Source organism: Trifolium pratense, linkage group LG1, assembly GCF_020283565.1.
Source record: "Trifolium pratense cultivar HEN17-A07 linkage group LG1, ARS_RC_1.1, whole genome shotgun sequence".
NCBI classification, from domain to species: Eukaryota; Viridiplantae; Streptophyta; class Magnoliopsida; order Fabales; family Fabaceae; genus Trifolium; species Trifolium pratense.
The window spans coordinates 52,728,206-52,743,225 of record NC_060059.1 but is presented as its reverse complement, the minus strand read 5'-3'; positions in this window follow the sequence as shown (position 1 = coordinate 52,743,225).

Sequence of the window (15,020 nt, the reverse complement as noted above, 5' to 3'; positions counted from 1 at the left end):
TTTGCTTTGAGTGGAGAGGATGCTAGCCTTGAGGACAATCTCATTAGAGGTACGTGTTTCATCTATGACACTCCTTTAATTGCGATTATAGATACGGGAGCGACGCATTCTTTTATTTCTTTGGATTGTGCGAAGCGTCTTAGTATTCCTTTAACGAATATGATGGGTAGGATGGAAATAGAAACTCCTGCTAATGGTTCAGTGATTACCCGACAAGTATGTCGTAACTGCCCCGTAACCATTTTTGATAGGCACTTTGGTATGGATTTAGTGTGTATTCCACTTAGTGGTATGGATGTGATTTTTGGTATGAATTGGTTAATCTTCAACCGAATTCATATCAATTGTCGTGAGAAGGCCGTCGTTTTTCCGAAGCCGGAGGAGAACTTGCATTTGATGAGCGGGAAGGAAGTAACGGAAGCGTTGAAAGAACATGCCGAGATGTTCATGATGTTTGCATCATTGAAACTCGAAGGAGGAGTTAAGATAGAAGAGTTACCGATCGTTTGTGAATTCCCAGATGTGTTTCCGGATGATATATCTGACGTGCCTCCAAAGCGAGAGGTAGAGTTTTCTATCGACCTAGTACCTGGAACTAGTCCGATATCGATGGCGCCGTATCGAATGTCAGCGTCAGAGTTGAATGAGTTGAAGAAGCAACTTGAAGAGCTGCTTGAGAAGAGGTTTGTTCGACCGAGTGTTTCGCCATGGGGAGCGCCGGTGTTGCTTGTGAAGAAGAAAGATGGAAGCATGAGATTATGTATAGACTATCGTCAGTTGAACAAAGTGACGATTAAGAATAAATATCCACTTCCGAGGATAGATGATTTGATGGATCAACTAGTTGGAGCTTGTGTGTTTAGTAAGATCGATTTGAGATCTGGATACCATCAGATTAGAGTGAAGACGGAAGACATACCTAAGACTGCATTTAGGACGAGGTATGGGCACTACGAGTATTCAGTTATGCCGTTTGGTGTGACCAATGCACCTGGAGTTTTCATGGAGTATATGAACCGAATTTTCCATTCATTCTTGGATAGATTCGTGGTGGTGTTCATTGACGACATTTTGATCTACTCAAAATCCGAGGAAGAGCACGAAGAGCACTTGAGGATTGTTTTGCAAGTCTTGAAGGAGAAGAAGTTGTATGCCAAGTTGTCAAAGTGTGAATTTTGGATGAAAGAGGTGAGTTTCTTAGGGCATATAATTTCAAGTGGAGGAATCGCGGTAGATCCTGCGAAGGTTGACGCTGTGTCACAGTGGGGAACGCCGGAATCTGTTTCAGAGATTAGAAGTTTCCTTGGTTTAGCCGGTTATTATAGAAGATTCATCGAAGGTTTTTCGAAGTTGGCTTTACCGTTAACCAAGTTGACGAGGAAAGATCAAGCGTTTGTTTGGGATGGTATTTGTGAGAAGAGTTTCCAAGAGCTCAAGAGAAGATTGACTACTGCACCCGTGTTGATTTTACCCGATGCCAAAGAGTCGTTCGTCGTGTATTGCGATGCTTCGAAGTTAGGGCTTGGCGGAGTGCTTATGCAAGGGGGTAATGTGGTAGCATATGCTTCGAGACAACTGAAGGTTCACGAGAGGAACTATCCAACGCATGATTTAGAGTTAGCCGCAGTGGTGTTTGCTTTGAAAGTGTGGAGACACTACTTGTATGGATCGAGGTTTGAAGTGTTTAGTGATCACAAGAGTCTGAAATACTTATTCGACCAGAAGGAGTTGAATATGAGGCAACGAAGATGGCTCGAATTCTTAAAGGACTACGATTTTGAATTGAGTTATCACCCCGGAAAAGCCAATGTAGTGGCCGATGCATTAAGTAGGAAAACTTTGCATATGTCATCATTGATGGTGAAAGAGTTAGAGTTGATTGAAGAATTCCGAGACTTGAGTCTTGTGTGCGAGGTTACTTCTTCAAGTGTGAAGCTTGGAATGTTAAGATTGACGAATCCTTTTCTTGAAGATATTAAAGAACGTCAGAAATCGGATAAGAGATTGATGGAGAAGATGGTACTCATCAATGAAGGCAAAGAGACCAATATCAAGATTGACGAGAGTGGAGTCATGAGATTTCACGGAAGAGTTTGTGTACCGGATGTACCCGAATTAAAGAGAATGATCATGGAAGAAGGTCACAGAAGTGGTTTGAGTATTCATCCTGGAGTAACCAAGATGTATCAGGATTTGAAGAAGTTGTTTTGGTGGCCGGGAATGAAGAGGCAAATTTCTGAATTTGTTTATTCATGCTTGACTTGTCAGAAATCGAAGATTGAGCATCAGAAGCCGTTTGGTTTGTTGCAACCAATGTTTATACCCGAATGGAAATGGGATAGCATTGCAATGGATTTTGTGGGAGGTTTACCGAAGACCAAGAAAAGTAACGAGGTGATTTGGGTAGTGGTAGATCGTCTGACGAAGTGTGCTCACTTCATTGCTATCAGGAAAGGTACTTTGGTGCCTAAGTTGGCCGAGATTTATGTGGAGCAGATTGTGAAGCTACATGGTATTCCAACAAGTATTATTTCGGATAGAGATCCGAGATTTACTTCCAGATTTTGGGAAAGCTTGCAAGAAGCTTTAGGAACGAAGTTGAGGTTGAGTTCAGCTTATCATCCTCAGACAGATGGTCAGTCGGAGAGGACGATACAATCCTTAGAGGATTTGTTGAGGGCTTGTGTTTTGGAGCAAAACGTGAATTGGGATTCTTGTTTGCCGTTGGTAGAGTTTACATACAACAACAGTTACCATTCTAGTATCGGAATGGCACCGTTTGAGGCTTTGTATGGGAGAAGGTGTAGGACACCTCTGTGTTGGTATGAAACTGGAGAAGGTGCAATTCTTGGACCAGAGATTGTACAAGAAACAACAGAGAAGGTTCGGATGATTCGCGAGAAGATGAAAGCGTCTCAGAGTCGACAGAAGAGTTATCATGATAAGAGGAGGAAGGACATTGAATTCCAAGAAGGGGATCATGTATTCCTACGAGTTAAATCGACTACCGGAGTAGGACGTGCGTTGAAGTCAAGGAAGTTGACATCGAGGTTTATTGGGCCGTTTGAGATTTTGAAGCGAGTTGGGAAAGTTGCGTATAGGATTGCATTGCCGCCATCATTGGCGAATTTGCACGATGTTTTTCATGTATCACAGTTGCGCAAGTATGTGTCTGATCCGACACACGTGATTGAATCGGACGATGTTCAAGTGCGGGATGACTTGACCATCGAGACTGTGCCTTTGAGAATCGAAGGGAGAGAAGTGAAGAAGTTGAGAAACAAAGAGATTGCATCCGTGAAAGTCGTGTGGGGAGGACCGGCTGGTGAGAATGCGACGTGGGAGTTGGAAAGCAAAATGAGAGATTCTTATCCCGATCTGTTTCTAGGTAATTTCGAGGGCGAAATTCTTTTAAGGGGGGTAGGATTGTAACGACCCATTTTTCGTATTAGTATATTTTATTAAATGTTATTTTATTTATTAATTGGCTTTTATTATTTTAGTGAGCGGCGAATAATTATTTAGCCGAGCATAAGTTATTAGACGCGAGAACCTTGGTTATGGGCTTAATGGGCGTGAGAGGCTTTGGGCCTAAGCCATTTGGGCTTGGTCCATGACTTTAGGGATTGGTATAAGTAGCATTTTCAACCTTGAATAGTATCACAACTTCTTTTTCATTGAGTGAGCAAGAACAAGAGAGCAAAGTGAGCTAGGGTTTTGGCTTAGGGATTCACGAGAAAGAGAGAAGGCTTGGATCATCACCAAACTTAAGGTAAGAGATTAGAATTCATGATTCTTGAGTGGCAAGGAGAGGGGAGATTGTCTATGTCTCCGTTCCCGAACTCTCCCACTCAATTTCTTTTAGATTTTGATTAAGCTTGTGTATGTGAGTATGATGTTCTTCATCATCACTTTGTATGTGTTAATCACTAGTTTGATCTCATGAAAAATATGTATGTGTTTGGATCATTTTTGGAAAGTTTATGAAAGTTGCTTAAAACTCAAGAAATTGCCATGATTTTGATTGTTAGAGGTATTTGGATGTTTGGAAGGGATGATTAATGTTCCTTGGTACCATATATGTTTGAAATGACTGTTTATATGAATTTATAACATGTTTAGATGAATTTTTGAGTGGATTTGAGGTTAAACCGCCTTAGATAACTCAAGAACAGAGGTTTCTGGTGTAGTTCGCTACGGATTCGCTACGGATTCGCTTAGCGAATAAGTTCGCTACGGATTCGCTACGGATTCGCTTAGCGAATAAGTTCGCTACGGGTTCGCTACGTGTTCGCCATGTACCTGTAACCCTCTGATGTAGTTCGCTACCTGTTCGCTACAGCGAACGTGTTCGCTACGTGTTCGCTACGTGTTCGCTACGTGTTCGCTACGGGTTCGCTACGGATTCGCTCAGCGAACAGCTCTGTGACAGCAACTTTTTGATAATTGTTTTAAGTGCAATTAGGCACCTGTAACATGGTTTAAGGGTATCCTTACATGTTTGTTGATACATGTTGATACTGTTAATGCTTATTGTTAATCGTTATATGAATGATAAACATGTATGCAATAAGTTGTAGCTTAAAATGAGCAATGTTATGTTTTAGCATTAATTTGCAATGTTAAGTGAATGTGTTAGGATTGTGTTCCCGCATTCATAAAAGTGTAGCTTCGAGCTAGAGAATATCATATGGTTGATATGTGTATGCATACATGCATTCATGATTGTATGTGAACATTGGAAACTTGGGTTCCAATAACGAAAATGGATTATGTGTCCATAATGAAGCCGAGGATCGGATTAGATGAATCCATGAGTCCAGAGCTGCTATCCAACAGGATATAAAACTGTTTTGGCTTATCCAAGGGAGATAAGATGGTTCGGTAAGTTCCGACATATCCAGCATGATATAAAACTGTTCTTGGTCCACCGTTGGTGAGACATCTTGGTACCACATGCATTTAGTCGTGTCTAGGGATGGCATGACAGTGAATTAATTGGCATTAGATACCTTAGGGTAAATGCGCATATATTTGATAAATGGTACGTGACATTATTTGGTTGAATTGTGTTGAACCTTATTAATTGATAATCGTTTAGTGCGATGTTTTGGCGTGAGTTAGAATATGTATGATGTAGTTCGAAAGTGCAAGGTCTTTCTTATGCTCGTATGATATGCGATTATGTTTTCTAACTCTCTGCTTTGTGTTATTTGCTGGACCTTTGGGGGTTCAGATATTCAGGCTGAGGATTGTGCCGACGTTTAGACTGCTGTTCTAGCGTGGTGTTGAAGTACCTTTTGGTGAGGAGACTTAGCATAGATTACTCCTCTTAGTACTAGCTTTTGACTAGAGTTTGTAATTAGTGAATGCTCTGGTAATGTAACATCGAGTCGGGGTTTACGCTTGGATTTCATCGTATATCGGTGTTACCTTTTTGATATGCTAGTTCTAGTATAAGTGACATCCTTAGGGATGAATTTGGCTTATGTATATATATATGTATATATATGCATGCTTGGTTGATTGAATCCGCTGTTGCTTTTCATGTTAAAATTCATGACGCTCTGTGTGTATGCTTTGTGTTTTAATTACCGCGTGGCACTCTGCCTTTACACTTGTTGAAAAGTTTTTAAAATTACGTTTTTAAGGGTAGTACGGGTTAGGGTGTTACACTAGATACCGCTCACTGTTTATAATATTAAGATTAATATTATTGCCAACGTCATAAGAACCTACAGGGTCACACACATAAGGACAGTCGATATGGAAGAAATAAGTAAGACTTATTTTGAGGGTGCGATTAGTGAAAAACAGTTTTGGGCTTAAGAAGACCAAACACCGTTTGACCCAACTGACTGTTGGTGTAAGCCCTAGAGGCCAATTATCTATAATTGAATAATAAATGTATTGAATAATTTACTTATCAAATAAAAGGCTTTTTCTTTATTAATTTTATATATGTTAAAATGATAAAGTCCCTAGAATAGTCAGTTCACTTATGGAACGTTAAGTATGACTTAATCGTGAGATTCCATTAAATATAAGAACACTATTCTTAAACATATCCATAGTCAAGTTTTATTGTGAAATGGGATAACGATAAAGCATAAAGACTATTATGTTGGTAGACTGATGATCATATCTCACTGATCATGGATAATGAGTTATCAAGTCTTCACATAGATATAAATGTTAAGGGTAACTTTATATCGGATTGACCCACCATGAGAATACTACATAGAGTGTTATGAAATGTCATAAGTTTTCTCATAGTGATAAAAGGTGTATTCCACCCTTCGACCTGAAACCACTATGTACCCTAGATGCAGGAGTGTAATACCTTGTTGTCATTCAAACGTTATCCGTAACTGGATAATTATAAAGATGGTTGATGGGTATCCCACGAATCATGCTGAGGGACATGAGTGACCTAGATGGAATTTGTCCCTCCTACATAACGGGAGATATGTCTATGGGCCCAATATTGAACTAGACAAGGATGACATACTATGCCTTGTGTTCAATATAGACATGAGGACAAAAGGGTAATTGTGCACAAGATATTTATCACGGAAAGGTTAGTCAGATCACGTGACATTCCTATGACTTGGGTAACAGTGATGTGTTGCTAGATACCGCTCACTGTTTATAATATTACGATTAATATTATTGCCAACGTCATAAGAACCTACAGGGTCACACACATAAGGACAGTTAAGAAGGGAAAAATAAGTAAGACTTATTGTGGGGGTGCAGTTAGTGAAAAACGGTTATTGGGCTTGAGAAGCCCAATTTCGTGTAAACTAAAGACCTCATAAGAAACTCTATAAATAGAGCCTTATGAAGTTCAGAAGTTACACTTTGGAAACCCTAACTGAGTTTAGAAAATTCTGAATTTCTCTAAACCCTAAACCGCACAAAATTCCCTCATCCTTCATCCAAGAACAGCTAGCACTGTGAGATCGAAGGTTCCTGTTCGTGTGGACTAAGTGGAGGTGCTGCGAGTGCGGTGCTTGTGATCGATAAAGGCGGCCACAGATTTGTTCTTCAAAGGTAATATTCTAGATCTGATCATGCTCATTCACAAGAATCCATTGATGGGAAATCGTAATTTTAAAATTCCGCTGCGTTTATAAAAGTGTTTTATAAAACGATTTTCCAACAGTGGTATCAGAGCTACTTGTGAAACCATGAATCGGTTTGCTGTTTTATTACTGTTTTATTAATATGATTTTGAATCGGTATTAATAATAAGAACAACAAGGATTAATAAAATTTGATTGATCGGTTTAAAATATATATGTGATATATATTTCTGATACGACGCATCAGTGTATGTGATACATTGATCGTGTCATTCATTCGAATGTTTGAGTGATTGGCGTTTAATTTGGATGATTGTGAGCGTGAGCTTCGGAACCGTTTATGGTGAAGCATCATATATCCGATCGTTCATCTAGAACTAGCAGTCCTGAAACGTTTTGATGAATGGTGGTTGTATTAGGGTTTATAACAATACAAGTGTTGTGTTGTTATATAAACAGAACATATTGTTCATTGAAAGTTTTAAGTGATTGTCGTGAGCATGAATGATTGTGAGCGTGAGCTTCGGAACCGATAACTGGTGAAGCATCATATATCCAATCGTCTATGGTGAACAAAATCCTGAAACGTTTTGATGAATGATTACTGTAACAATACAAGGGTTGTGTCGTTATACAAACAGAGTACGGCTAGGGTTTGTATCTGAAGCATCAAGTGTTGGTGCGATTAGGATTCATTGATGAAGTGTTCATCGAAATTTAGCTGACCGGGCAGCGGAACCCCCGGCTAACTCTGCGTAAGGTGATCAATCATAGTATTTTATTAATTGGACTAATATAATAATAATAAATTGTGTGTTTATTGTTATTAAAGTTGCATGATGAATGGTTATGGCCTTAGTTCTTTTTCGTTTTATTTGGGATTTTAAATACGGCCTGCGTGTCGTGCCTCTCTTATATTTTCTTGATGTAATTTCTTTTCTCATCTCACTCCCTCGTATGAACACGAGTTTCTTGTAGTGATGTAATATAAGATTAGCAAATAGGACAGGAAGGACATCAATGAAGATCTATCTTGGAGAAGTATAGGTCATTCTTAGATATAGCATAGGTTCTCTCAATGGCTTGAGGGAACAATTACGCTAGGGGCCATAACCATATCATTTTATTATATTATGTATGTTGATGCATGTTATGAATAGAGTGACGTCATTGTATGTAAGCCGTGGTAAGGTGAGATCAAATTAATTATAAAAGCCCTCAAAGGAATTAATATTAAGTTTTATTGCTTTCCAACGAATAGCGCCCTTCAAGATCAATATCGATCAATGTAGGTTTTGCCAACGCGAAGTGCATTGTCAATATTGATAAGTTGCGGTGAGGTAATTTATTTATCCGATCGCTATTTAATGGGTCTAACTTAACTAAAGAAAGTATAATAAGATTATATAACTTTAGAAGCAAGTATTGGGTTATTCCATGTGATGGATTAGAATAAGTGTTATTCACCCAATAGAAAGGATATGAGAGTTGTATGAGATACAATTGGAAAGGAGTTTCCTACCTAAATAACTAAGTTTTGTGTAATCAGCCCAACGCTGACTTAAAACGAAGTGAAATATGGATCTCATCCTCACTAGAAAATCTTCCAACGGGATTTTCCGAATCAAATGTCGAGGGTCATTTGTTTTGAGTAAAATAGTGAGAGACATGTTTAATTAAAGGCCTAATTAAATGTGTATTAAAATTGTTCAATACTTATATTTTCACTTTTATAATTGTAGATCACCATGTCAAACACCAATACTTCGAACAACATTTTGCGAAGCATTCTTGACAAAGAGAAATTGTCTGGGACAAATTTTCTTGATTGGCATCGTAACTTGAGGATAGTCCTCATGCACGAGAAAAAGCTGTATGCTATTGAGGAACCCCAACCTAACCCTGAGGATGAACCTGCCGCCAATGCTCCAAAGGCACAAAGGGATGCTTATCAGAAGCGTCTTGATGATGCCATGGATGCAAAGTGCCTCATGCTGGCTACCATGACCTCTGAGCTTCAGAAGCAACATGAGGACATGAATGCGTTCGATATGATCGAACACTTGAAAACGCTCTATCAAGAGCAAGCCAGGATTGAGAGGTTTGAGGTTTCTAAAGCCCTGTTTTCAGCCAAGCTATCTGAGGGATCTCTAGTAAGTCCACATGTGCTCAAGATGATTGGGTACGTGGGGAACTTAGAAAAATTGGGATTTCCACTTGGAAATGAGCTTGCAACTGATCTGATCTTGCAATCGTTGCCGGAGAGTTTTAATCAGTTTGTTCTGAACTTCACCATGTCGGACATGGAGAAGACTCTGCCACAACTGCTAGGCATGTTGAGGCAAGCTGAGCAGAATATGAAAACAAAAGGGAAGTCCAACCATGTTCTTATGATTGGCAATGGAAACCAAGGGAAGGGCAACAAAGGGAAGGGAGTCAAAGGGAAGGGCAAGGAAGTTGCCAAACCCAAACCCACCCCTAAAGCCTTGAAGCCCACTGGGGGAATTGCAAAGGAGGGTAGGTGCTTCCACTGTAACAAGACTGGACATTGGAAGAGGAACTGCCCAAAATACCTGGAAGATAAAAGGAATGGAGTAGAGAGCTCTAATTCAGCAGGTATCTTTGTTATTGAAATTAATTTATCTACTTCTTCTACATGGGTATTAGATACCGGATGTGGTTCTCACATTTGTACTAATGTGCAGGGGCTGCAAAGGAGTAGAGGATTGGCTAAAGGTGAAGTCGACCTACGAGTGGGAAATGGAGCAAGAGTTGCCGCATTAGCTGTAGGAGTTTATAATTTGACTTTACCTTCTGGTTTAATAATACAGTTAGAGAACTGTTTTTATGTACCTGCCATTAGCAGGAATATTATTTCTGTTTCTTGTTTGGATAAACTTGGCTTTTCATTTACAATAAAGAACAATTGTTGCTCCATTTATTTAAATGATATTTTTTATGCCACAGCACAAATGAGTAATGGATTATATATTCTTGATCTTGAAATGCCAATATATAACATTGATACAAAAAGGATTAAACCTAATGAGTTAAATCCTACATACCTTTGGCACTGTCGTTTAGGCCATATAAATGAGAAACGCATTTCCAAGCTCCATAAAGATGGGCTCTTGGATTCATTTGATTATGAATCTTTTGAAACATGCAGATCTTGCTTATTGGGAAAAATGACAAAGACCCCATTCACTGGTAAAGGTGAAAGGGCAAGTGATCTTTTGGCTCTCATACATACTGATGTATGTGGACCATTGAACACACATGCTAGAGGAGGTTTTCAATACTTCATCACATTTACTGATGACTACAGTAGATATGGATATGTGTATCTAATGAAGCACAAATCCGAATCCTTTGAAAAGTTCAAAGAATTTAAAAATGAAGTACAAAACCAACTAGGAAAGAAAATCAAAATCCTTCGATCAGATCGAGGAGGTGAGTATTTAAGCCTAGAGTTTGATGACCATCTAAAAGAGTGTGGGATCTTATCCCAACTCACTCCTCCTGGAACACCACAATGGAATGGTGTGTCTGAGAGAAGAAACCGAACCTTGTTGGACATGGTGCGGTCTATGATGAGTCACGCTGATCTTCCAAACTCCTTTTGGGGACACGCCCTATTAACAGCAGCTTATACACTTAACCGTGTTCCTTCTAAAACGGTTGAAAAGACACCATATGAGATATGGAGTGGCAAGAAACCACATATGTCTTACTTAAAGATTTGGGGTTGCGAAGTTTATGTAAAACGTCAAATTTCTACTAAACTTGAACCTAAATCTGACAAGTGCTTCTTTGTGGGATATCCAAAAGAGACAAAAGGATATCACTTCTACAATCCTTCTGAGGGCAAAGTGTTTGTCGCTCGAACAGGAGTATTCCTAGAAAAGGACTTTGTTTCCAAAGGAATCAGTGGGAGGAAAGTAGATCTTGAAGAAATTCACGATCCACAAGGTAGTGACACACCAATGGAGGAACAAGAGCAGGATGCACAAGATGTTGTGACAGAAAATCCTGCTCATGCAACACAAGAACCACGTAGGTCCAACAGGATACGTCAAGAACCTGAAAGATATGGATATTTCATATCGGAACAAGGTGATGTATTACTCATGGATCAAAATGAGCCTGTGACTTACCAAGAGGCCATCACTGGCCCTGAATCTGAGAAGTGGCTTGAAGCCATGAAATCTGAAATGGATTCCATGTACACAAATCAAGTTTGGAACTTGGTGGAAGCTCCTGATGGGATTAAACCCATAGGATGCAAGTGGGTCTTCAAGAAGAAGACTGACATGGATGGAAAGGTACAGACCTACAAAGCGCGATTGGTTGCTAAAGGTTTCAAACAAATTCATGGGGTAGACTATGATGAAACATTTTCACCAGTTGCGATGATCAAATCCATTCGGATCTTACTTGCCATCGCTGCATACTATGATTATGAAATCTGGCAGATGGATGTAAAAACTGCCTTCCTTAATGGGAGTCTCCTTGAGGATGTGTATATGACACAACCTGAAGGCTTTTGCATTCCAGGAGAAGCCAAAAAGATATGCAAATTACAGCGATCAATCTACGGATTGAAGCAAGCTTCCAGAAGTTGGAATCTTCGTTTTGATGAAACTGTAAAACAGTACGGATTCATTCAAAATGAAGATGAGCCTTGTGTTTACAAGAAGGTTAGTGGGAGCATAGTCGCATTCCTAGTATTATATGTAGATGACATATTACTAATAGGAAACGACATCCCTACCTTGCAACAAATTAAAACTTGGTTAGGGAATTGCTTTTCTATGAAAGATCTGGGTGAAGCAGCCTATATATTAGGAATAAGAATCTATAGAGATAGATCACAAAAACTGCTTGGCCTGAGCCAGAGTCCATACATAGATAAAGTGTTAAGACGCTTTAATATGCATGATTCCAAGAAAGGATTCATTCCTATGCAACATGGCCTATGTCTTTCAAAGACACAGTCTCCTTCATCTAAAGAAGAAAGAGACCGCATGAGTAAGATCCCTTATGCATCGGCTATAGGATCTATCATGTATGCCATGATATGTACTCGACCAGATGTTTCATATGCCTTAAGCGCAACAAGCCGTTATCAGTCTGATCCTGGTGAGGCTCATTGGGTGGCTGTCAAGAACATCCTTAAATACTTAAGGAGGACTAAAGACTCATTCCTAATATATGGAGGCCAAGAAGAGCTAAATGTAATTGGTTACACTGATGCTAGCTTCCAAACAGATAGGGATGACTTTAGGTCGCAATCAGGTTATGTGTTTTGCATAAATGGTGGCGCTGTGAGCTGGAAGAGTTCAAAGCAAGATACAGTTGCTGATTCTACAACCGAAGCTGAGTACATCGCTGCATCAAATGCAGCAAAGGAAGCTGTTTGGATAAAGAAGTTCATTACTGAACTTGGCATATTCCCTAGCATTGTGGATCCCATTGAATTATTTTGTGACAACAATGGTGCAATCGCACAAGCTAAGGAACCTAGATCTCACCAAAAGTCCAAACACATACTCAGGCGCTATCATCTTATTCGAGAAATAATTGATAGAGGAGATGTGAAAATATGCAGAGTACCAACACTTGACAATGCTGCTGATCCACTTACAAAGCCTCTTGCTCAGCCGAAGCATGAGGGCCACACTAGGGGCATAGGTATTAGGAGTATGCCTGATTGGCTCTAGTGCTAGTGGGAGATTGTTGGTGTAAGCCCTAGAGGCCAATTATCTATAATTGAATAATAAATGTATTGAATAATTTACTTATCAAATAAAAGGCTTTTTCTTTATTAATTTTATATATGTTAAAATGATAAAGTCCCTAGAATAGTCAGTTCACTTATGGAACGTTAAGTATGACTTAATCGTGAGATTCCATTAAATATAAGAACACTATTCTTAAACATATCCATAGTCAAGTTTTATTGTGAAATGGGATAACGATAAAGCATAAAGACTATTATGTTGGTAGACTGATGATCATATCTCACTGATCATGGATAATGAGTTATCAAGTCTTCACATAGATATAAATGTTAAGGGTAACTTTATATCGGATTGACCCACCATGAGAATACTACATAGAGTGTTATGAAATGTCATAAGTTTTCTCATAGTGATAAAAGGTGTATTCCACCCTTCGACCTGAAACCACTATGTACCCTAGATGCAGGAGTGTAATACCTTGTTGTCATTCAAACGTTATCCGTAACTGGATAATTATAAAGATGGTTGATGGGTATCCCACGAATCATGCTGAGGGACATGAGTGACCTAGATGGAATTTGTCCCTCCTACATAACGGGAGATATGTCTATGGGCCCAATATTGAACTAGACAAGGATGACATACTATGCCTTGTGTTCAATATAGACATGAGGACAAAAGGGTAATTGTGCACAAGATATTTATCACGGAAAGGTTAGTCAGATCACGTGACATTCCTATGACTTGGGTAACAGTGATGTGTTGCTAGATACCGCTCACTGTTTATAATATTACGATTAATATTATTGCCAACGTCATAAGAACCTACAGGGTCACACACATAAGGACAGTTAAGAAGGGAAAAATAAGTAAGACTTATTGTGGGGGTGCAGTTAGTGAAAAACGGTTATTGGGCTTGAGAAGCCCAATTTCGTGTAAACTAAAGACCTCATAAGAAACTCTATAAATAGAGCCTTATGAAGTTCAGAAGTTACACTTTGGAAACCCTAACTGAGTTTAGAAAATTCTGAATTTCTCTAAACCCTAAACCGCACAAAATTCCCTCATCCTTCATCCAAGAACAGCTAACACTGTGAGATCGAAGGTTCCTGTTCGTGTGGACTAAGTGGAGGTGCTGCGAGTGCGGTGCTTGTGATCGATAAAGGCGGCCACAGATTTGTTCTTCAAAGGTAATATTCTAGATCTGATCATGCTCATTCACAAGAATCCATTGATGGGAAATCGTAATTTTAAAATTCCGCTGCGTTTATAAAAGTGTTTTATAAAACGATTTTCCAACACTGACCACACAAGAAACTCTATAAATAGAAGCTTGTGTAGTTCAGTTTGTTTTTGCTTTTTCACAATTCGTTTTCAGAGAAACCCTAAAACTCTGAAACCCTAACCGCACTTCCTAAGCCTTCATCTTGTAGCAGCTAGCACTGAAAGTTGAAGACCTGTTCGTGTGGACTAGCTAGAGGTGCTGCCGTCGTGTGGTGCTTGTGATCAATAAGAGAAGCAAAGAGTTTGTTGTTTCAGTTCTACAAATGTATAACGTTTAACCCTGATCATGCCCATTCGCAAGGATTCAATGAAGGAAATTTTAATTCCGTTGCGTTTTAATATCTTTTATACACGCTATTTTCCTTCAAAAACAACAACAACACACTCTTATTTTTACTCAGATAGACAACAATGTCACAAACTTTATTTATTTTAATTTATTACTTACAATTTATATGTTATAACATAAAATTATTAACAATTTATTTTTATTTGTTACTTACAATATATATAATATAACATAAAATTTTATATGTTATAACATAAAATTATTAACAATTTATTTTTATTTGTTACTTACAATTTATATGTTATAACATAAAATTATTAACAATTTATTTTTATTTGTTACTTACAATTTATATGGTATAACATAAAATTATCAACAATTTAGTTTTTTAGCTTTTATTCAATCAATACATAAAATTATTAAAAATTTATTTTTATTTGTTACTTACAATTTATATGTTATAACATAAAATTATAGATACTTTTAGTTTATTTTTATAAAAAAAATGATTTTTTAATTTTTTGGGAAGTTAAAATATCTGGAAGTTAAAATATGAGTAACCATCACATAATGAAAAGTTTTTTGTACTAACTTTTGAATAAAGACACAAAATAA